The 24,919-nt window shown below is 44.2% G+C and overlaps 1 protein-coding gene across 12 annotated transcripts in view; it reads right to left on the bottom strand.

The window, feature by feature from the left end:
- Window positions 1-24,919, bottom strand: part of NRCAM (neuronal cell adhesion molecule) — a 327,854-nt gene that overhangs the window by 235,118 nt on the left and 67,817 nt on the right. For all 12 annotated transcript variants that reach the window (XM_063927298.1, XM_063927305.1, XM_063927301.1 and 9 more), the window contains exon 2: window positions 16,034-16,136. The gene's annotated coding sequence lies outside the window, so the exon portion shown is untranslated. The remainder of the gene's footprint in view (window positions 1-16,033; window positions 16,137-24,919) is intronic.

Raw genomic sequence — 24,919 nt, 5'->3', positions numbered from 1 at the left:
CCTTGAGAGCGGCCGTATCAGGAGACGGTAACGCCACTTGTTTTGATAAGCGTGTGAGCGCCTTATCTACCCTAGGGGGTGTTTCCCAACGTGCCCTAACCTCTGGCGGGAAAGGGTATAGTGCCAATAATTTATTAGAAATCAGCAGTTTTTTATCGGGGGAAACCCACGCTTTATCACACACCTCATTTAATTCATCTGACTCAGGAAAAACCACTGGTAGTTTTTTCACACCCCACATAATACCCTTTTTTGTGGTACTTGTAGTGTCAGAAATGTTCAATGCCTCCTTCATTGCCGTGATCATGTAACGTGTGGCCCTACTGGACATTACGTTTGTCTCGTCACCGTCGACACTGGATTCCGTATCCGTGTCAGGGTCTGTGTCGACCATCTGAGGTAACGGGCGTTTTAGCGCCCCTGACGGTGTCTGAGACGCCTGAACAGGCACTAATTGATTTGTCGGCTGTCTCATGTCGTCAACAGTTTTTTGCAAAGTGCTGACATTGTCACGTAATTCTTTAATTACTACCATCCAGTCAGGTGTCGACTCCCTAGGGGGTGACATCACTAACACAGGCAATTGCTCTGCTTCCACATCATTTTCCTCCTCATACATGTCGACACAATCGTACCGACACCCAGCACACACACAGGGAATGCTCTGATAGAGGACAGGACCCCACTAGCCCTTTGGGGAGACAGAGGGAGAGTTTGCCAGCACACACCAGAGCGCTACATATATACAGGGATAACCTTATATAAGTGTAACTCCCTGTTATAGCTGCTGTATTTATATATTAGCTGCCAATAGTGCCCCCCTCTCTGTTTTACCCTGTTTCTGTAGTGCAGGACTGCAGGGGAGAGTCAGGGAGCCGTCCTTCCAGCGGAGCTGTGAAAGAAAATGGCGCTTGTGTGCTGAGGAGAAAGGCTCCGCCCCCTTCACGGCGGCCTTTTCTCCCGCTTTTTTCAGGAAACTGGCAGGGGATAAATGCATCCATATAGCCCAGGAGCTATATGTGATGCATTTTTTTTAGCCATATAAGGTTTTTATACCGTTTTTATTGCGTCTCAGGGCGCTCCCCCCCAGCGCCCTGCACCCTCAGTGACCGGAGTGTGAAGTGTGCTGAGAGCAATGGCGCACAGCTGCAGTGCTGTGCGCTACCTTATTTGAAGACAGGAACGTCTTCTGCCGCCGCTTTCTCCGGACCTCTTCGCTCTTCTGGCTCTGTAAGGGGGCCGGCGGCGCGGCTCCGGGACCCATCCAGGCTGAACCTGTGATCGTCCCTCTGGAGCTAATGTCCAGTAGCCAAGAAGCCCAATCCACTCTGCAGTCAGGTGAGTTCGCTTCTTCTCCCCTTAGTCCCACGATGCAGTGAGCCTGTTGCCAGCAGGACTCACTGAAAATAAAAAACCTATTTAAACTTTTACTTCTAAGCAGCTCAGGAGAGCCACCTAGCTTGCACCCTTCTCGTTCGGGCACAAAAATCTAACTGAGGCTTGGAGGAGGGTCATAGGGGGAGGAGCCAGTGCACACCAGCTAGTCTAAAGCTTTTACTTTTTGTGCCCAGTCTCCTGCGGAGCCGCTATTCCCCATGGTCCTTACGGAGTTCCCAGCATCCACTAGGACGTCAGAGAAATATGGTTGCAGAGAACTTACGCACAAGGGGAACAATCGCAAGCGCCTTTCTGGATCCCATTTGTTAACACCTTTAATACAGCCAGTCCGGTAATTCAGAGAGCATCGAGGGCCCTATGGCCAATTGTAGCCACAGACAAAAAGCTCCCAACATTTAAGGACAAACGCCCTATGCTGTGTTACTCAAGGGGTAAGAGCATAAAGGACATTATTGTACACTCTGATGTTACAGGCTTCCAAAATGAGGTAGAGAGGCCTACCTCGTTCTTAACCAAACCCCCTGGTTGTTACAGATGTCTTAAATGTACAACGTGCAGCAGTATGATAGTAGGGTCTTCGTTTAAGCATCCCCACAAAGAGAGGACATTAGAGATTAGACACGTGGTGACGTGCACGACGACACACATTGTATACCTGTTGTCATGCCCCTGCCATCTGCTTTATGTGGGAAAATCCATCAGGACCTTGAGAGAGAGCGTGGCCCTGGGTCTGCGATCAAACAGGCACTGGCCGGTAAACCATTGGAACAACCCGTAGCATGCCATTTTGCGCTGATGGGACACTCGCTAAATGACATAAAACACCAGATCATAGATCATGTTCCTAGAAGCATCAGAGGAGGGGATCGGGACCGCAAGCTTCTGCATATTGAATCCAAATGGATCCATGAACTTGGCACAATAAGTCCAGGAGGACTGAATGAGAAATTCTCATGGAACATTTTCATATAAAAGTAGTCATGGACTCTGCCAATGCCCCCCTTTTTTCCATTCATGCATTTGTGTCTTTATGTGTTCATGTCTTTGTTTTTCTCTTGGTGCTTTTAGGCATAATTGGCTCGGACGATTTTTGAGGAGGGGATGTATAACCTGTGCATGGATGCTGTCAGCGCTACCCTGGCTGGGGCTGGTAACCCTGTGGTTTTGCACACATTATATATTCTTGTTTGCGCTAGTCAATAATTTTGGCCTTAAGGCTGTTTAGCTTGTTTTATTTGGTATTTGTATTTTTGTGTTATTGTAACATAATGGTGCCCGTAGCCAGGCACGGTGCCGGCATCCAGACACAGCCCTGCCTCTAGGCTCTCCGTGTACCACTGAGCGATACTAGCAGTTTGGGATCTATAAGAGCAGTGCTCTAATAAAGGTGGTGGGACTCTGTATACGTGGAGTGCACGGTTCTCTTGTAACATTAAGTACACCTTCACTATTGGTTTAATTATGTTTCCTCACAGCGCTTCATAGTGAACAGCGGCGTCCAGGTTGCTATGGCAACCGACGGGAGCAGCAGCAGTGAGGTCATCGCATAGCGACCGGAAGCACAGCGGGATCTCCGCGTCCACGGTCACGCACTGAGCACTGGCGGGCTTCTCCTGGATAAAAGGTATGTTTTAGTCTTCACACATTGTTACACACCTTGACAAAGGGGCATGTGAGCCCCGAAACGTTGGCTACCTGTATGCTTTGATTACACTTTTTGTCTACTTAAATCCTCGAGTGCCGCTGTCTTCATTTGGGAGTTTGCAAATTTGTTTCAGAAGGCACCGGGGTATAGGAGCAAGCCAGGAAGATTGCCGGTCCATTCTACAGTATATATATATATATATAGATATATATACATATATATATATATATATATATATATATATACATATATATACACGCACATACATACATACACACACAACCCAGATCCTAAGTTTAATGCAGAACATTTAAAAAACAACATAAAAGCAATACATTCTGACTTACCTGCACAGAACAGGAGAGTGAAAGCCTTAACGTTGCTCTCTGTCTCTCCACCGAGCACAGCCATAATCCACATGCTGCCAGGGAAGGGAACCTCCTTCTCCCTGCAGCCTGCATGCTCAGCCAGTCACAGAGCCGCAGGCTGCAGCTTAACATCCTATTGGGCGGCTGAGCTGCCTGTCGCACACCAAGCAGCCCAGCAAGTTCAGCACGGTGCTGTGGCTGTGAACATGAAGAGGGGAGCACAGAGCCGTGGATCGGATTGTATTAGAGATCCGATCTGTGGCCGGTGGCCCTTTCAGAAGAGGGGGGGGGTACTTACCCCTGGAGCTCCCCCTTAATCCGGCTCTGAGAGTGGGTGTAACTGTGAGGCAAAGAGACATCTGCAGTCAAATAAGTGTTGTGAGGGTGTCAGGGTGTCTTGTCATCAGAATTTAAAACTAGTTGTCTTTAAAATGGAGAACTAGAATCTATAAGCATAGTAAGTTCAATGGGCACTGTGGACGAAGACTGTAAACTTGTACTGTTTATGCTAATCTCTTTCCCTATTAGAACCATTCATCACAGGAATAACGAGGCAAAAGCTGTTATATGCTACACATAAAAGATGCTGTGAGAAAGTATTTATTCTTCTCTCTCCAGCTGCACTGATATTATTTGCTAAACCATTCCACTAAAATCACACATAATGTTTTCTCCGAGAATCCCTCCCACCGCACATAGCAGAACCATGGAAACCAGGAGGAAAATTGCTATTTACAATGATAGAAGTTGCACAAATAGTGTAATGACCGTCAATCAATAGGAAATGTGCTCTAAGAAATGGAAAAACAAAATGATTATGTAGATGGATACTTAACATACTACTTCCAAATCTTAAATGACAAAGCACATACAGTAGACAACCTCTGTGGTGTGACATAATTCCCTTATGACCTACCTAAGGTGCATCTGTTTTATCTCATATTCCTCACACTTTATTTAAAACTTGACAGCTATATAGGTTAAAGGGGCCTACACACAGTGTGATATTAACTACCAATATGGACTATATAGTCCATATCGGTAGAAAACATAGCGCATATCGCACCGTGTGGAAACAACTTGCGATGCCGATGTGCGGCCCTACCGGAAGGAAAAGTAGACTGTGCATAAAGGACAATATTGACTATTTCGGAGGTTCATGCCTCCGGCCAGATCGTATAGTCAATATCAGCCGTAGCCTAAATCGCAGCGTATGTACCGGGCATTATTTTTGTCTTTTTTCTATTCTGTGACAATGACAATGTTTACAATATTTAAAATATGTACCATGTATGAAAACCATTCTATATATATATATATATATATATATATATTAGGAGTGGTATTTAGTATATTTTACAGAGGCCCCATGGAAATTAGGAATTAAACGCAATTTACGGCACTGACAGCAATGTACCAGAGGAATTCAGTATTACACTGGTGCTTGGACATTTACTCCCGCTAAGCCTGCCACTATTACTCCTGCCACTAGCTAATAGCAGCAAAAGTTTAGACTGCCAGGCAGTGTTACTGGATATGCGCACAGTAATGGGTTGGATTAGGCGGACGGATCCAAATGAAGCACTTTCTGCACTTCATCCAATATTAAGGAGCAGGACTCAGTGGGCTAAACCTATCTGAGGTTGGCATCGGTTCCCTAAGTCAAGCTTAACGAATGGATGGCGGGTACTTCGGGACTGTAATGTTGAATGGGTACACTACACAAAACATGCAGAAATGTCCATTCACCTTGAAGAGGCCCCCTAGGAGATAATAAACTTATTAAACTGATTGTACGTAAGTGGCATTTACACACCCTTACAGTGCTGCATTTGTATATTAACATACGCCACTCTTCAAGCCTAAGGGGCTGCAAGAGCAAAATACATGCAACTACAAACACTAACGCAAGTTCAACATATACACAATGTTTCAATTTTCTATCATGTTGCATCCTTGCATCAAACCAGCGTGCACAATAACTCTAAATCAGCCATCTACTGTCTATGGCCCGAATTCAGAGTTGCAAGCAAAGCCAAAAAACACACAACTGGGTAAAACCATGTTGCACTGCAGGTGGGGCTGATATAACATGTGCACAGATATTTAGATTTGGGTGGGTTATATTGTTTCTGATACTGTCTGCTTTTGCATGTATCCCACAAATACTGGATAACTATATTTTTACACTGCAACTTAGATTTCATTTTGAAACCCCCCCCCCCCCCCAAATCTAACTCTCTCTGCACGTTTTATCAGCCCCACCTGCAGTGCAACATGGTTTTGCCCAGTTGTGTGCTTTTTGTCTTCGCTTGCAACTCTGAATCAAGCCCTAAGTACTAAACACACAAGTCTACAATAAACAGATACAGAATCTGAACAGAAAACAAAAAATCTAAACATATATTACATATACTGCATTTTAAATCTTTAGTTCCTTCTAAATTCACTTTTTAAGACATTCATGTGATGTGAGCCGACAATGCCGACAGTCGGAATCCCTGCAAAACAGCCATAGAATGGAAACAGATCCTGTGGCAAGTGCTACAATGTAGCAGCAGCAGGTTTTTTCCAATACAAGTTCTGTTCTGCTCCGTATACAGTCTCACTCACACACAATATACAAGTGACATATATCAAATTAATCAACATAGTCTCCTTGAGTGTCCTAGCCATATTGCATTGTGAATATGATGCATTTTCAGCAAAAAAGATGCCCCAATGTTAGATTTGCTGTGGACCTGACGGCTCACTTGCGCCAAGCATCTTGCACTGCATGGTGTATTGAGGCTAGAAGGACACATCTGTAGTAGAAAGCTGTAGGTCTGGGTGTGAATGATCACACGTATCTGAAGTTACATGACACTTAGCACAAACAACGCTCAGTCCTAAGGCATTTTAGTAGACATTGTTCACCATGAAATCAGGCATTTAAAAAAGAAAAAATGTATAGCAAGGTACGGTTTCTTTTGCTAGTAGACTCCTAGGTAACACAAATACTTCTAATGGTGCCCATACAATAGGACGATATCGTGCCTCCTGGTGCGATTTTGACCCATCGGGCCAACATATCGTGAGTAAGTGGGTCACACTGTGTGTGGTCACTTACGATTACGATCTGAGGTGCGCTCCCGGGGGTCATAAGTAGGGTTTTCAGATCTCACCTGCAGCAGGTAAGATCTGGCCATGTTGCTTGTGGTGATGAGGTGCTTTAACATTAGATCACATGCGATCTATCGTTAGTACATTGTAAGTGAAGGTGACCTGGACTCACAATATCGTGAGTCCAGGGGTTGCCGGGTGCTGGCGGGGAGTTGAATGGGTATCGCATTCAACAGAGCGCATGCAATACTGCATTCTAGTGTATGGGCACATTAAGGGTCAGCATTAATAAACAGGAGAATTTTCACAGAAAAAAATAATTAACAGTCTACAAGGGATGACGGTAGGGTGGGGCTACTACAACTTGCCTGGGCCATGATCTCCTTTGATTGATGGTGCTAGAAAATAAGATTTTACTTACCGATAAATCTATTTCTCGTAGTCCGTAGTGGATGCTGGGACTCCGTCAGGACCATGGGGATTAGCGGCTCCGCAGGAGACAGGGCACAAGAATAAAAGCTTTAGGACTAGGTGGTGTGCACTGGCTCCTCCCCCTATGACCCTCCTCCAAGCCTCAGTTAGGATACTGTGCCCGGACGAGCGTACACAATAAGGAAGGATCTTGAATCCCGGGTAAGACTCATACCAGCCACACCAATCACACCGTACAACTTGTGATCTGAACCCAGTTAACAGTATGACAAACGTAGGAGCCTCTGAACAGACGGCTCACAACAATAACAACCCGATTTTATTGTAACAATAACTATGTACAAGTATTGCAGACAATCCGCACTTGGGATGGGCGCCCAGCATCCACTACGGACTACGAGAAATAGATTTATCGGTAAGTAAAATCTTATTTTCTCTGACGTCCTAGTGGATGCTGGGACTCCGTCAGGACCATGGGGATTATACCAAAGCTCCCAAACGGGCGGGAGAGTGCGGATGACTCTGCAGCACCGAATGAGAGAACTCCAGGTCCTCTTTAGCCAGGGTATCAAATTTGTAGAATTTTACAAACGTGTTCTCCCCCGACCACGTAGCTGCTCGGCAGAGTTGTAATGCCGAGACCCCTCGGGCAGCCGCCCAAGATGAGCCCACCTTCCTTGTGGAATGGGCCTTGATAGATTTAGGCTGTGGCAGGACTGCCACAGAATGTGCAAGTTGAATTGTGCTACAAATCCAACGAGCAATCGTCTGCTTAGAAGCAGGAGCACCCAGCTTGTTGGGTGCATACAGTATAAACAGCGAGTCAGATTTTCTGACTCCAGCCGTCCTTGAAATATATATTTTCAATGCCCTGACAACGTCCAGCAACTTGGAATCCTCCAAATCGCTAGTAGCCGCAGGCACCACAATAGGCTGGTTCAGGTGAAACGCTGAAACCACCTTAGGCAGAAACTGAGGACGCGTCCGCAGTTCTGCCCTGTCCGAATGGAAAATCAGATATGGGCTTTTATACGATAAAGCCGCCAATTCTGACACTCTCCTGGCTGAAGCCAGGGCCAGTAGCATGGTTACTTTCCATGTAAGATATTTCAAATCCACCGATTTGAGTGGCTCAAACCAATGGGATTTGAGAAAATCCAAAACTACATTAAGATCCCATGGAGCCACTGGGGGCACAACCGGGGGCTGTATATGTAGTACTCCTTTTACAAAAGTCTGGACTTCAGGAACTGAAGCCAATTCTTTCTGGAAGAAAATCGACAGGGCCGAAATTTGAACCTTAATGGACCCTAATTTGAGGCCCATAGACAATCCTGTTTGCAGGAAATGTAGGAATCGACCCAGTTGAAATTCCTCCGTCGGGGCCTTCCTGGCCTCACACCACGCAACATATTTTCTCCAAATGCGGTGATAATGTTGTGCAGTCACCTCCTTCCTGGCTTTTACCAGGGTAGGGATGACCTCTTCCGGAATGCCTTTTTCCCTTAGAATTCGGCGTTCCACCGCCATGCCGTCAAACGCAGCCGCGGTAAGTCTTGGAACAGACATGGTACTTGCTGAAGCAAGTCCCTTCTTAGCGGCAGAGGCCATAAGTCCTCTGTGAGCATTTCTTGAAGTTCCGGGTACCAAGTCCTTCTTGGCCAATCCGGAGCCACGAGTATAGTTCTTACTCCTCTCCGTCTTATAATTCTCAGTACCTTGGGCATGAGAAGCAGAGGAGGGAACACATACACCGACTGGTACACCCACGGTGTTACCAGAACGTCCACAGCTATTGCCTGAGGGTCTCTTGACCTGGCGCAATACCTGTCCAGTTTTTTGTTCAGGCGGGACGCCATCTTTACGTGGGCGACTGCCGTGATGTTGTCCCACTGGATCAATACCGGCTGACCTTGAAGCAGAGGTCTTGCTAAGCTTAGAGCATTGTAAATTGCCCTTAGCTCCAGTATATTTATGTGGAGAGAAGTCTCCAGACTTGATCACACTCCCTGGAAATTTTTTCCCTGTGTGACTGTTCCCCAGCCTCTCAGGCTGGCATCCGTGGTCACCAGGACCCAGTCCTGAATGCCGAATCTGCGGCCCTTTAGTAGATGAGCACTCTGCAGCCACCGCAGAAGAAACACCCTTGTCCGTGGAGACAGGGTTATCCGCTGATGCATCTGAAGATGCGATCCGGACCATTTTTCCAGCAGATCCCACTGAAAAGTTCTTGCGTGAAATCTGCCGAATGGAATCGCTTCGTAAGAAGCCACCATTTTTCCCAGGACCCTTGTGCAATGATGCACTGACACTTTTCCTGGTTTTAGGAGGTTCCTGACTAGCTCGGATAACTCCCTGGCTTTCTTCTCCGGGAGAAACACCCTTTTCTGGACTGTGTCCAGAATCATCCCTAGGAACAGCAGACGTGTCGTCGGAAACAGCTGCGATCTTGGAATATTTAGAATCCACCCGTGCTGTCGTAGAACTACTTGAGATAGTGCTACTCCGACCTCCAACTGTTCTCTGGACCTTGCCCTTATCAGGAGATCGTCCATTTTCTTTGAAGAAGAATCATCATTTCGGCCATTACCTTGGTAAAGACCCGGGGTGCCGTGGACAATCCAAACGGCAGCGTCTGAAACTGATAGTGACAGTTCTGTACCACGAACCTGAGGTACCCTTGGTGAGAAGGGCAAATTTGGACATGGAGGTTCGGAGGGAGACGTTGGTAAAGCAGACTTCAGGAACCTGCGAGGGGGAGACGTCTCGAATTTCCAATCTGTACCCCTGGGATACTACATGTAGGATCCAGGGGTCCACTTGCGAGTGAGCCCACTGCGTGGCAGAAGCGGTGAAGGGCTTCTGTTCCTGGGAATGGGCTGCCTTCTGCAGTCTTCTTCCCTTTCCTCTATCCCTGGGCAGATATGACTGGCCTTTTGCCCGCTTGCCCTTATGGGGACGAAAGGACTGAGGCTGAAAAGACGGTGTCTTTTTCTGCTGAGATGTGACTTGGGGTAAAAAAGGTGGATTTTCCAGCTGTTGCCGTGGCCACCAGGTCCGATGGACCGACCCCAAATAACTCCTCCCCTTTATACGGCAATATTTCCATGTGCCGTTTGGAATCTGCATCACCTGACCACTGTCGTGTCCATAACCTCTTCTGGCAGATATGGACATCGCACTTACTCTTGATGCCAGAGTGCAAATATCCCTCTGTGCATCTCGCATATATAGAAATGCATCCTTTAAATGCTCTATAGTCAATAAAATACTGTCCCTGTCAAGGGTATCAATATTTTCAGTCAGGGAATCCGACCAAGCCACCCCAGCGCTGCACATCCAGGCTGAGGCGATCGCTGGTCGCAGTATAACACCAGTATGTGTGTATATACTTTTTTGGATATTTTCCAGCCTCCTATCAGCTGGCTCCTTGAGGGCGGCCGTATCTGGAGACGGTAACGCCACTTGTTTTGATAAGCGTGTGAGCGCCTTATCCACCCTAAGGGGTGTTTCCCAACGCGCCCTAACTTCTGGCGGGAAAGGGTATACCGCCAATAATTTTCTATCGGGGGAAACCCACGCATCATCACACACTTCATTTAATTTATCTGATTCAGGAAAAACTACAGGTAGTTTTTTTCACACCCCACATAATACCCTTTTTTGTGGTACTTGTAGTATCAGAAATATGTAACACCTCCTTCATTGCCCTTAACATGTAACGTGTGGCCCTAAAGGAAAATACGTTTGTTTCTTCACCGTCGACACTGGAGTCAGTGTCCGTGTCTGTGTCGACCGACTGAGGTAAATGGGCGTTTTAAAGCCCCTGACGGTGTTTGAGACGCCTGGACAGGTACTAATTTGTTTGCCGGCCGTCTCATGTCGTCAACCGACCTTGCAGCGTGTTGACATTATCACGTAATTCCCTAAATAAGCCATCCATTCCGGTGTCGACTCCCTAGAGAGTGACATCACCATTACAGGCAATTGCTCCGCCTCCTCACCAACATCGTCCTCATACATGTCGACACACACGTACCGACACACAGCACACACACAGGGAATGCTCTGATAGAGGACAGGACCCCACAAGCCCTTTGGGGAGACAGAGGGAGAGTTTGCCAGCACACACCAAAACGCTATAATTATACAGGGACAACCTTTATATAAGTGTTTTCCCTTATAGCATCTTAATATATAATCATATCGCCAAATAAGTGCCCCCCCTCTCTGTTTTAACCCTGTTTCTGTAGTGCAGTGCAGGGGAGAGCCTGGGAGCCTTCCCACCAGCAGTTCTGTGAGGGAAAATGGCGCTGTGTGCTGAGGAGAATAGGCCCCGCCCCCTTTTCGGCGGGCTTCTTCTCCCGTTTTTCTGACAATCTGGCAGGGGTTAAATACATCCATATAGCCCCAGAGGCTATATGTGATGTATTTTTAGCCAGTATAGGTATGTACATTGCTGCCCAGGGCGCCCCCCCCAGCGCCCTGCACCCTCAGTGACCGTTGGTGTGAAGTGTGCTGAGAGCAATGGCGCACAGCTGCAGTGCTGTGCGCTACCTCATGAAGACTGAGAAGTCTTCAGCCGCCGATTTCTGGACCTCTTCTCTCTTCAGCATCTGCAAGGGGGTCGGCGGCGCGGCTCCGGTGACCCATCCAGGCTGTACCTGTGATCGTCCCTCTGGAGCTAGTGTCCAGTAGCCTAAGAAGCCAATCCATCCTGCACGCAGGTGAGTTCACTTCTTCTCCCCTAAGTCCCTCGTTGCAGTGAGCCTGTTGCCAGCAGGACTCACTGAAAATAAAAAACCTAATAAAACTTTTACTCTAAGCAGCTCTTTAGGAGAGCCACCTAGATTGCACCCTTCTCGGCCGGGCACAAAAACCTAACTGAGGCTTGGAGGAGGGTCATAGGGGGAGGAGCCAGTGCACACCACCTGATCCTAAAGCTTTTACTTTTGTGCCCTGTCTCCTGCGGAGCCGCTATTCCCCATGGTCCTGACGGAGTCCCCAGCATCCACTTAGGACGTCAGAGAAAATTAGGTTAATGCAGGTGGATGAGGCTTGTTCTCCAACACCATCTGCACTAGATCATAGATGGAGGAATGTGATTGTGTGGACCAATATCTTCGTATTGACCCCCGCAGTTACTGTTGCCAAAGCTGCACATACAGTCTTGGAGAGGCGCCAAGAGGCTGCAGCACCTGAGTCTGGGAATCCTCTGGGTGGACTTGTATACTATGCATTATTAATATAGCTATTTGTACATTGTGGAAATAGCTATAGTGTTTCTGGTGGAGGGGAAGGAAGTATTAGCTTTTAACAAGGCTATAGTGTAAAGTCTAAGTAAGTAGGCACAAACAATTTATCTTTATGCTTTATACATGGACATTTTATTTTGTTATCCTTTAAATAAATACATTTTGCTTTAACTGTATACTAGATTATTTTATGAATGGGTTCATTTCAAATTTGAGAAGTTCCCACTCAGATAAATATTAAATTTGACTTTTTTAAAAAATCTAAGAAATAATATACAAAATATGCTAACATCCATCACATTCAGGAACCTGCAGAAGAGGATGGATCCAATGGAAGAGCACTATTTCTATTGGCACCAGACGGTCTACAGTCTAGTTACAGAACTCTGCAGGAAAGGAATAGTACATAAGACAATTCCCACTCCAGAAGATTACAAACCATTTTTTGTCAGCACATGGCAGAATGTATAAACATATACTGTAGGGCGTGATTCTGAGTTGGACACAAAGTGGCTGCAAGTGTGAAAGTGCACGGCAGCCAGATTTACTATAAAATGCTACTGCCAGTATTTGTGCGGCTTGTATACAATACTCCACCCACTGTTTTCCAGTCTGCAGCCATCATCATTCGTATTGGCACAAAAGATCCATCTGAAACAGGCCTCCTATATGCGTCTGCATGCCTCAAACAAGCAGGGAAATCAGACAACCCCCCCCCCCACACACACACACACACACCCCCACCCCAGGCCCATTTGTTCTGTGTGCCCACGTGGTAATCACCCTGAAATGCCCATCTTATGGAGCTCCTTGCTACTGCAGATGCTTGGTATGATGTAGTCACAGATTGTATCTGCTGATTCCCATCAATGCCTAGTCTGTGGGAAGTCGTGAGATGCATCCAACTCAGAATTAGGCCTATAGTGTATAAATAGTCACATATAAATACACCCACATATTATGTAGCTATTATATAGTTCCTGAATGTTACAGTACTTACGTGGACATTTATCATGTATAGCAAAGTTATACTTGCCATCACTAATGTTTTTTCGTATTATATATGAGAATATCTGTATTATATCATTGCTCTATTCATCAGTGTAAAGCTGATTATTTCTTTCACCAACAACATGAAATCAGCTTTCTTTCAGTATGAGCACACTGTGAAAAGTTACCAGCTGAACGGAAATATGCTGGACAGAAGGAGCATTTTATTGTGTCTTGTATGACTCCGGGCAACATCTACTTTTACACTCCCAGCACAAAGACGGGAGTGGTCTGACGTTCCCGCAGCTAAATGCCATGGGTCCCTAGAATTATATTCCAGCACAAGAATTGTCAGCATATTATGAAATGAACATCCTTAATTAAAAATCAACACTTATCAAGGGAACAGTGCTGGCCACTATGCTGAGGAGGAAGAATCTGGTTACTTTCCAATTTGCTGACAACATACGAGGTATACAGAACTTTTAAAAATGATTAAAATAAATACTAACAACACAAAAGTACAGGGCAGTATTGCTAATAATCCTAAAAAAAAAGTCTTATGGCAGAAGTTCCCAAACTCGCACCCTACACGGTCCAGATTTTAAAAATAACCAAGCTTGGACACAGGTGACTTAATAAGTACCTCAGTCAAATTTGGTTTAACCATCTGTATTCAGACATGGTTATCCTTAAAACCTGGACTGTTAGGGTGCCTTGAGGACCAAGTTTGTAGTGGTGGTGGGCACTCCTGACTGGTAAATTAAATAGCTGAGTGCCTGGGTAAAACTGGTATTAAGACAAAGAGGAATGGCACCCAAAGCAGGAACATTTGTATAAACTGAAGGGGAGCAGAGCAAAGTGTAAAAATACAGTATGTGCTGTCACATAGGGATGTAGCTACACCACACCAGAGGCATGACCATTCATAATACAATGACCGTGCCCTCTGGAGCCATAAAAACCACTTCATTGACACTGCTGTATACAGCAGGATAATTGCTCCTATCCACCCCACATATCGGAACAAATGTCAACTTACATGGTGGTGGATATGGCTGCATTCCTTTCAGTATCCTGTCTATAGGTCTACTCTAAATAGGTCTACAGTCAATATGTCGAACACCTGCATTAGGTCGACAGGGTCAAAAGTTCGACAGGGTCAAAAGGTCAACATGACAATGGTTGACACACATATGGTCAACACAAGTTTTTTTATTTTTTCAACTTTTTCGTACTTTACCATCCACGTCGACTACGATTGGGAATAGAGGGCCTAATTCAGATCTGATCGCTACTGTGCATTTTCGTACAGTGGGCGATCAGATCTGAATTGCGCATGTGTATGCACCGCAATGCACCAGCGCGTCGGACGGCTACAATGGGGAACGCCGGTCAGCGACGGGAAGGTGCAAAGGATCCATTAGAAAGGGTGTTCGCAAGGTGATTGACAAGAAGAGGCCGTTTGTGGGTGGCAACTGACCGTTTTCAGGGAGTGTCCGGAAAAACGCAGACGGGCTCAAGCGTTTTCAAGGAGGGTGTCTGACGTCAGCTCCGGCCCCAATGAGCAGGATTCAATCGCACTGGATAATTAAGTCCTGGGCTGCGCAGAGACTGCACAAACTGATTTTTGTGCAGCTCTGCAACACATGTGATCGCACACTTGCACAGCACTTTCCCCCTCCCCCTGTAGGCGGCGACTACATGATCGCAGGGCAGCAAAAAACGCAGCCCAGCGATCAGATCTGAATTACCCCCACAGTGAAGAGAGCCATGCGTGGGGACGTGGTACACACGCATTAAGCCCCTAATGGGGCTTGTTTGTGGCAGAAAAGTGACAAAATACCCATTAAAACGAAAAAAAATTGTGTCTACCTTTTTTGTTTCGACAATTTCTATGCCTTCCTTTTGACTCTGTTGACCTTTTCTTCTGTCTACTTATTCTATGTTGACTTTTTGAGCCTGTCGACGTTTTGACCCTGTCGACCTAATGCATGTTTACCATTAGTGGTTGACCTATTGACTGTAGACCTTTTTCGTGTAGATCGAATAATCCACACCCGTTCTTTTCTATCCCCATCACTTCTGTTCACAAACCTATCACATCTAGCAGAATGGAGGAAAGGATGGCGTGAAGAGGGGAGAAGTGTAAGACGATAATGGAATGTGCTTTGTGGGCAGAGATGGTAGAAAAAGGAAGCTTTACAGATGGAATGGTGGGAAAATGTGAGATATACCATACAAAATGGGAGGGACAGAAGGGCTCATATGGGGAGACAGAGAGACAGGTACAAATACGGGTTCGTGAAAAAGAGAGACTAACACACAGTACAAACAGAGGATGAGACAAATATCTGTGGGAGGGGTGGAGGGTGAATGATGTTAGGGGAAGGCAGGAGAGGAGTGGGAACCAGCGGCGTCGGCTGCCACTAGGCTGCAGCACCATCCAAAGTGTGTAGGGGGGAGCTGTCCAGGACATATGAATATACATGTGAAGTTGTATGTGACACATGTCCTGGCTTCCTTCCCCGGAAATCAGCAGCTGCCACAGCATGGCACACACTGCTCAGCATGTCAATCATCATTTAGCCCGCCCCCGTTTTCCATGCTGTTGAGGCAGCTTCTGATTCCTGGGTCAGCTCCCCCCTGCAAACTTTGGACAGCTCTGCAGCCCAGGGGGAGCAGCCACCGCTGGTGGGGACCCTACGCACACAACAGCTACAGATTAGATTAGTGAACCGACTCAAACATGGATATCCTTGAAACATGGCTATAATAGTTTGGAAACTGAAATAGTGTTAGTGAACAAAATAAAGTTTAAGTATAGAATTGTATTTACTTACCAATGATAGAAGCTGTGCTCAAACTTAGCAAAAAAAATCCATAGTACTGGAATCACCCTGCAGGCTGACAATCCAAGAGAGAGATATTGAAGTCTTTTGAAAACTGAATAAGAAACAGAATTAACAATAATGAAAAACTGCCATTACATCAAAGTAAAACACATGAAGATTATTCATATATCAAAAAAATGCGAATAAGAATATTCCATTACGTATTTGCTTCTTCAGTATTCACAAATGGATGTGACTCCTAACAGAGTTGTTTTAATGATATCTAATATTTTTGTTAGCTGCTTTTTATTATTAAGTGCTGAAATTTTTATTCCAACTATCCTACAGTATTTAATAAAAGGCTAATGCTGCTCCTCACCTCTGTTATGTGTGCCTGACGGACCAAATGACTCTTTTGTGCACCACAGGAGAAAGTGAAAGTGATACTGCAGGGAGATGTTACAGCCTCCTTACCTGCTGCTGCTAATATTAATAATATTGATCTGTTTCACATCTGCTTGCGGCAGATAACCAGCTCAGCTGCTTTTATATACGGAGCGCGCCTGCAGAGGGGCGGGGTCCTGTGCTCACCCCTCCCACACCCTGCACAGGCCATGCACAGATCACTCCGGTCAGCTGGGGTGGTTACTGGTATCCTCTACTCCCAGATTGGCCGGAGACTGGTGAGTTTACACGTGCCAGTACTGGTGTACAGTATATAGTGCAGCATCATTATAGCCTGCCCATAACACATATACAGCATCTACAATGCTACAAACACACAAACACACTTGCTCAGCATGACAAAGCCCCGGCCAACAGCAGCAGGACTTATAGAAAGTCGGCAGCTCCTGTGTGAGTAGCGACCCTCCCCCTATAATCCGGTCCTTGTGACCGTCATTTTGACGGGCTTTTAACTAGTGAGTAATATTTGATATACTATTCTATTATTTATTGGAAGGATTGATTTATTTTTGTGTACTTTTTTTTACCTTTCACATAAAATAGCCAAGAACATTTTTTGTAAGATTTTTTATTTTTATTTTTGTCATTACTTGATATTGTCAGATTGAGGACTGCTACCCATTATCATATGCCTTATTACTGTATGTTTTGTACCACCTTTCAAACCTACAATATGTTAATTAGTGATAATATATAATAACTGCTGTCGAACACAAAGCAAATTATACTCTATGGGTGGAATTCAAATGTTTGAAAAGTCGGTTGGGTGTCTGTTTTTTTCCTGTCTATTAGATATACAGACACCCAAGTGACTTTTCAAACATTTGAACCTCCCCCACTATATATAAATAAAGATAAATAGAGCCAGCTATGATGTCATTTTATTTTTACAGCAATTAATGTGAGAAATAAAACAGTTATGCTGTCAATACAATCATCATTTCATTTTGCCAGTCAAATCCTTCCATTACAGTATATTCAATTTCTGGATGTACTAAAAGCCATTTATATTGATCAAAAATAAAAGCTAAGTCAACAAATCGACAAGAGAGCTGTGATAAAAGAAAGTGCTTTGTATGGGAATGTAAATTTGACAGTCAGTAATACATGCATAATTCTATACAAACATAGGGGAAAATTCAATTAAATGCAAAGTTCAGAGAGAGACGTTTGTAATTTTGGGAAGAAAACATTGATTCTATGTTGCTCACAGCTCTATGGGGTACAAGCAAAAATTTGTGAAGTGATCCGGTCCAGATCTCCAATCCTCTTTAGTATAAGTGTGTTGTAACTTGCAGCTAATTGTATTGCTGATTGTGGGCCAAATGTACTAAAGGTGAAGATGCATCCAAAACTCTGAAATTATCCCTGGACTTCAGGGTTTAGGAAGTCCAGTGATCGCAAAGGAAAACTCTTTTTTTAGGTGAGCTGTCCTTTGTGATTATAATCACATTTCTAGGCACATACCAGTACTTCCATTAGAACAAAGAGCATCCCTGATATCTGCTGTGTAGCATCCACAAAAACCTTTGCACTGCAACTTAAGGTGCGCTACCACTCTGCACTTAGCTAGTACATCCTGATCAGTATCCCCACTACGATGCAAGCTTCAGCATCCCTTACCACCTTGGCATACAAACCCATGTGCTTTCTGCAAAAACACTACTGTGCATCGCTGACCCCTTTAGATTTTATATGTTGTGCTTTTTTACCAGCACTAAGTATAAACGAATACTTAAAAATAAATCACTAGACTTAAAGCATCACGGTTGGTAAGAACACAATTGTTTTGGTTCTCTAGAAGTATAAATGTACTGTAATATGTATTATTTAAATAAAATAGAAATTTACATTACAAGCTTGTTATTTGTTAAATTAAATCAATCCGAGTTTACATTACAAGCTTTTTCCAGCCTTGCGGGGGAAGGGGGGGAGTATTCAGGTCCATCACCGCGAGTAAAAAACGGAGGTAGCTTCGGGCTTTAACGCCTGTGGCTATTCAATAGCACTCCCTTTTTAACAGGTTAACGGATGTTAACACAGAGCATTCATGAAAAGTTCACAGATTCATGTGTTAACTGGGCTGCGGCACCTGTTAACCCGCTGGTTATCAGTGATTTTTCTTTCGCCTATGTTCAGAGGTGTAAAATAAATCCCCCATAAGTGCTGCCATGGGGGGCTAATTAAATAGTCCCGGGGGGATCAATTAGTCAGTGGTAAACTGAATTCCCCCTTAGAATTAAGCTAACACACCTTCTCTCATAATACAGGAAGTGGGAATGAGTATTTTCACTTTGCTGAAAGTCAAAGCACCTAATGTTGAATATTTACAGTATTAGTTTACTACTATTATGAACATTTATTTTTTATAGCACTGGCTTATTTTACAGTGTTAAGAATTGTGAATAAGTACAGTCAGTGGTGGATCCAGGAAGGGGGGGAACTCGGGCCCGTGCCCCCCCTGTCATTTGCCTTCTGTCCCCTGTCCCCCTCCGCCGCACAGGGAGATGTCGGGCGCCCGCTGAGATTGTGTTACCAGCGGGTGCCCGTCTCCCTGCACAGCGGCAGCCGGAGGCAGGAGCTCAGTACTGAGCTCCGGCTTCCGGCGCTGTCACGGTGCACCGTGCGCTATGGGAGAGACGTCAGTCATGACGTCTCTCTCATAGTGCTGACTGAGGAGCGGACGCCCAGGGAGGAGGAGGACTGCAGCGGCCTGGAAGCGGGAACGGGGCTCGGTAAGTATGTTTTTTTCTTCATTAATACAGCGGGGGCATCTACTGGGGGCAAACTACGGGGGACATTACTACTGGGGGGGCATCAACAAGGGGCATTACTACTGGGGGGGCAAACTACTGGGGGCATTATAACTGGGGGCATCTCTACTGAGGGGTCATCTATTGGGGGCAGCTACTGGGGGACATTTTTACTGGGGGCCATCTACTGGGGGCATTACTACTGGGGGGTCATCTATTGGGGCAAACTCGTAGGTGGCATTATTACTGGGGGGTCATCTATTGGGGGCAGCTACTGGGGGCATTATTACTGGGGGGCATCCACTGGGGGCATTACTACTGGGGGGTCATCTATTGGGGGCAGCTACTGGGGGACATTTTTACTGGGGGCCATCTACTGGGGGCATTATTACTGGGGGGCATTATTACTGGGGGCATTACTACTGGGGGGGTCATCTATTGGGGGCAAACTCCTAGGGGGCATTACTACTGGGGGCAAACTACTGGAGGACATTATTACTGGGGGGCATCTACTGGGGGCAAACTGCTGGGGGACATTATTACTGGGGGGCATCTACTGGGGGCAAACTGCTGGGGGACATTATTACGGGGGGCATCTACTGGGGGCAAACTACTGGGGGACATTATTACTGGGGGGCATCTACTGGGGGCAAACTACTGGGGGACATTATTACTGGGGGGCATCTACTGGGGGCAAACTGCTGGGGGACATTATTACTGGGGGGCATCTACTGGGAGCAAACTACTGGGGGACTATTACTGGGGGGCATCTACTGGGGGCAAACTGCTGGGGGACATTATTACTGGGTGGCATCTACTGGGGGACTATTACTGGGGGCCAACTACAAAGGTGCTAACTACTGGCGGCGTAACTACAGGGGCATTACTACTGGTGGCTTAACTACAGGGGCATTACTACTTGGGGGCTAAACTACAGGGGGGCCAAACTACTGGGGGCTTAACTACAGGGACCAAACTACTGGGGGATAACTACAGGGGCCAAATTACTGGGGGCATTACTACTGAAGGCTAAGCTACAAGGGGGCATAACTACAGGGGCTAAACTACAATGGGGCAAACTACAGGGGGGCATTACTACTGGTGGCTAAACTACTGGGGGCATTAACACTGGGAGGCTAAACTAAAGGGGGGGGGGGTAAACTACTGGGGTCATAACTGCAGGGGAATTACCACTGGGGGCATAATGACTGGGGGCATTACTACAGGCAACATTACTACTAGGGGCAATACGGGCATTGCAAAAGGGGCACCACTACTATGGGGTCTATATAAAGGGCACTATCAGTACAGTGGACATTGCATAATGAGCGCTACAACTGTGGGCATTGTATAAGAAGCGCCACCTCACATGCACCGAAGCCGCACGCAAATGTACTTGCCCCTTCCATGGTGCCCCCCCTATCATTTTCTTCTGGATCCGCCCCTGAGTACAGTAATAAAACAAGACTTGATAGTAACAAACAAGGTAAGAGGAACAGTCTACAGGATTAATAGCTCATTACTATCACGCAACTGACGAAAGGACAAAAGGCAGCATAGCGCTATGTCATTCAATTTGACATAAAACATTTTAGCAATTTTTATTAAGTAACTTAGAGACAACAAAATAATGTAAAGGTTTTATTTTTTTTAATTTTTTTTTTACTTTATTCAGTTACTCCAGCCTATTAATACACAGTTTTGGGACAACTCATCTGGTGTAGCACTATTTTGCTAACATTTGTGTTTGAACACAGTGTCAATAGCTCCGTAAATGAGGCATGGCAATGAGCAATTTAATCAAGGAAGGGCAAGAGTCACAGTTTAAAGTAACAGCTTCATGCAGGGTCAGTGCTTTCAAATGCAGCTGGGTGGAAATACATGTATAAGTCTCCACAAACTCATTCTAACAAATGCAGTTCCAAAAAAGCTCTCTTTCTCCAAAAAGAAAGCTTCTTATGTTTCATCCAAAGTATTGTTTATTTTCAAACATGAACCCAAAAGCAAAGAACATGGTAATTTAAGACCCATGAAGTTCTATCGTAATTAAATAATTATCAAAAATGTGGACTCACTATAATACTACCTTCATATTCCTATAACACTCACACGTTTATGTCTTTAAATATGTTTGTTTATTATTTTGCATACCTATTTATTAAAATTTTTCTCAAGCAACAGCAAATTTAATGTAACACCTAGAAAATCAATATAAAGGCTAATGTAGCTCTTTACAAAGCTCCTGGTAAAGGATCTGTCCATATGTAAGAATAAAAAACACAACATGGGTTGTGTGGAATTGGATGAAAGCCTGTTTTATCTGCAGAAAATACAAATCTCCATACTGAGGGCCAAAAATGTGTACATCTGTATGCAGACTTTATCTCATTTTCCCCCTCGACTCCAACTGTTGGAGATGGTGGAATGGGGGAAGGGTGGGTGAGCACAGGTCAAGTACAGTAAGAGAATGCTCACATAATGGTGACTGAGATACACTGAGGATGACTTGGACATAGCCGCATATACACCTGTCCATAGGATATGCAATGATGATGATGATGATGATGATGATGACTATGAGCAGCATTACCCAGCTGCTTTCTGGCGAAGTAATCCCTCTAGCTAATAGTACTTAATTCATTAGTGTGACTGCTATATTATAAGTAGTTGTACATCACTTACTTCATATATCCACTGGGACCATAGCAGGAATGATGATTCACATTTGGTTTTTTAAGGTGAAACGTTAGTATTAAGTTATATTTTATATGGTATTTGTCGCATGTAGTATTACCATAGAGGAATGCAAATTTTGTATTAACCATGCACACTATAAAGCCACATATCTATTCTATGTCTGCACTTTTTTGCCTATCATATTGTATTGCTTTTACTTTTCCTCCTTATGTTCAAGATGCAGATACATATAGGTCTAAATGAGCCCCAAAGGGAGAGTACTAGTTACTAGAACAAAAGTGGGTACTTTTAAATGGAAGTATTTAGACTTAGTAAATGACCAAAATTGCACTGTACAAATAGAAATTAATGTTTAAGTAACAGACTAAATACAGATTACGGAGTCTTACACTATAAATACAACAGGAGATCACTCTGCTGGCCACAGTGGAGATGTTGCGCTTCTCATGCACTCAGGCACATATCCGGACCCGGTATTGATGTTACTGTCAATCAGTGAATCATTTCCACCTAAACAGAAGACTGGAGAGACTAAAATATGGTATTGGAAACTAACCTATGTCTTTTATAATGCTACAGTACTCCACCAAAAGAATGCAATAGAAAGTAGCTGAGATAGCTCCAGTCCTAAACCTTCTGCATCACATTTTGGGGCTTATTTTCTAAAAGGAGTTTTGTACGTACTAGAAACTACCAACAGCTTACCTTGATTAAAAAAAAAATCTTACTGTAGCAATACGAGATAACAAATTATAACTAACAGGGCAAAAGATGATGAATAGACTTCTGTATCTTTCAGGTCTCAGGCTGAGGAGGGATGGGAGCATTACGTGGCATGGTTTGCAGACACTAAATGATGTTAGAACTAGCTGAACTGATCAATGTTATGGCATTCTATAGGTGTCAGTTACAGACATACAATGGTTTTTTCATAAAAAGAAAAATAGAAACATCAAACTAAAATGCTTTTACTGTATATGTAATGTAGATATTTAGTGGTGTGCGTGAAAGTCACATGCATGCCAATATTTAGGAAAAACCAACTTGCTTAGTGTAAGGTGTGGAGGATATTTGCTGCATGCATGTCCTTTTGAGGTGTAAATTAGCAGAAGCATGACAAACTGGGGCTGACAACTACAATGAATTAGATAAAGCATATATTATTGGAACAAGTCTAAGACTGACCTGATTGCCTTCTCACCCTTCCATGTTCCCTTTCCTCCATCATTTTCATTACACTTTAATAACATTATCATCTCTTCTGTCCCACATGTCTACTCTCTTTCTTCAATCCCCACATACTAGCCTTCTCCCATTTGTGTAGTCTCTCCAGGATTAAACCCTTTTTACCCTGGAAACAATGAAGACCCTCAAGTTCTCACTGATCATCTCTCAACTGGACTATTTTAACCTCTGCCTATCTGATTTTCCTGACTCCCACCTCTCTCCATACCAACCTTCCTTATGCTCTGCATATATCTCCCCTGCAGGTCAGGAACTACACTGGTTCACAGATCCCCTACAAAATCCATTTAACTACTTCTCACCCTCTTCTCTAAAGCTCTTAACCAATCTTCCCTCTCCTCCCCTGCCCTTTATCTCTGGCTTCCTCCCCCATCCTTTTAGTTCTATCAGCAACATCCACCTCTCGTCACAAATGATAACCTCCTCCCACTCCCACCTCCAGTATTTCACCTGTGCTGCACTCCAGCACTGAAATTAGTTTCCCTTTCCCTCTCAGACATACTGCTTCTATGGAAAACTTTAAATGGGCTCTTAACAAGTATTTCTTTAACAGTAGATATACGGGCTATATAGAATTTTACCTTTTGCCCAGTTTATAGACTAAAGAAGAGCTGGTCTCCATTCACTTTTTTTTTAACTAACTAATTTATCATTAAATAATGACAATTCTATCAAGAATTTAATGCACTGTTACACAATTTTCAAAGAAGAAAATGCATAATGTACATTAAATTGCCTTTTTTGAACATAATTGTTCTTGACATTTGAAAATGCTGCAGATACAGAACTGGAATCATTCTAAAAACCAAAACAGAGGCAGCTTGTCAAGGAAAGATAACACAGCAATACAAGAAAGCTATTTCCCTTCAGACCCATGAAAATTGTGCAGTAAGCATTAAGGCCTGCAATTATAACATGGAATGACTGTCTTATATAACATAATGAAATCATAAACATGAATAAAATATACAAGAATTAAAAAGTGGACCAGTTTGTATGAATTCATATTTTATTATTCAATAGTTGATCACAAATTGGCAATAAAAATGTCTTTATTCAGGCTCATTTACCTCTGAATTTCAGTAAATGCAAATCAGAAACAGGAGACATATTTAACTACATTGGGGGTTTCCAATTAGCCCCGATGCCATTTCGGCCAATCAAAATGGCTGGATATCGCAATTAATGACCAATGGTCATTATCTTGGTATCCAATTAGAGGATGTTTTGATCTGCCGAAATTGGACCTGCGACTGTGCGAAAACACATGGGATCGGGGATAAGCTACGGCACTCTGGCACTAGACGCACTCAAAGCACAATCACCAAAAAGTGTCAGCATCAGGGGGAGGGGCGCGCTGCATCTAGGCTAATTGGGTAGCCCCCAGCAATACAAATACAATCCAAAAGATACTAACTGGATACCCCCCATTGTGAAAACAGAAATGAAAATGCTTCAACAAAATATTGATGTGCATGCCTACAGTAAAAGTAAAAATGCAGTTGGTAATTAAAAATAAATAAACTTTAAAAAGTATGACAAATGTTGCTCCTTGTTGTTTGTTTATTATATCCTGTTATATGTATATTTATAAGCTTATTTCTATTTAAAAGGGAAGAACCCTAACATATATTTAATGTATCCTGCTAATAAATATTTGTAACTATTTTACGAAAATCAATATAAATAGAAGTAACAGTTGAATTTATTTTAATGAGCAACCCATGTGAACATA

This window comes from Pseudophryne corroboree, chromosome 6, assembly GCF_028390025.1.
Source record: "Pseudophryne corroboree isolate aPseCor3 chromosome 6, aPseCor3.hap2, whole genome shotgun sequence".
In the NCBI taxonomy this organism is placed as follows: domain Eukaryota; kingdom Metazoa; phylum Chordata; class Amphibia; order Anura; family Myobatrachidae; genus Pseudophryne; species Pseudophryne corroboree.
Note: the sequence above shows the minus strand (reverse complement) of the source record. Positions and strands in the feature narration are given on the sequence as shown.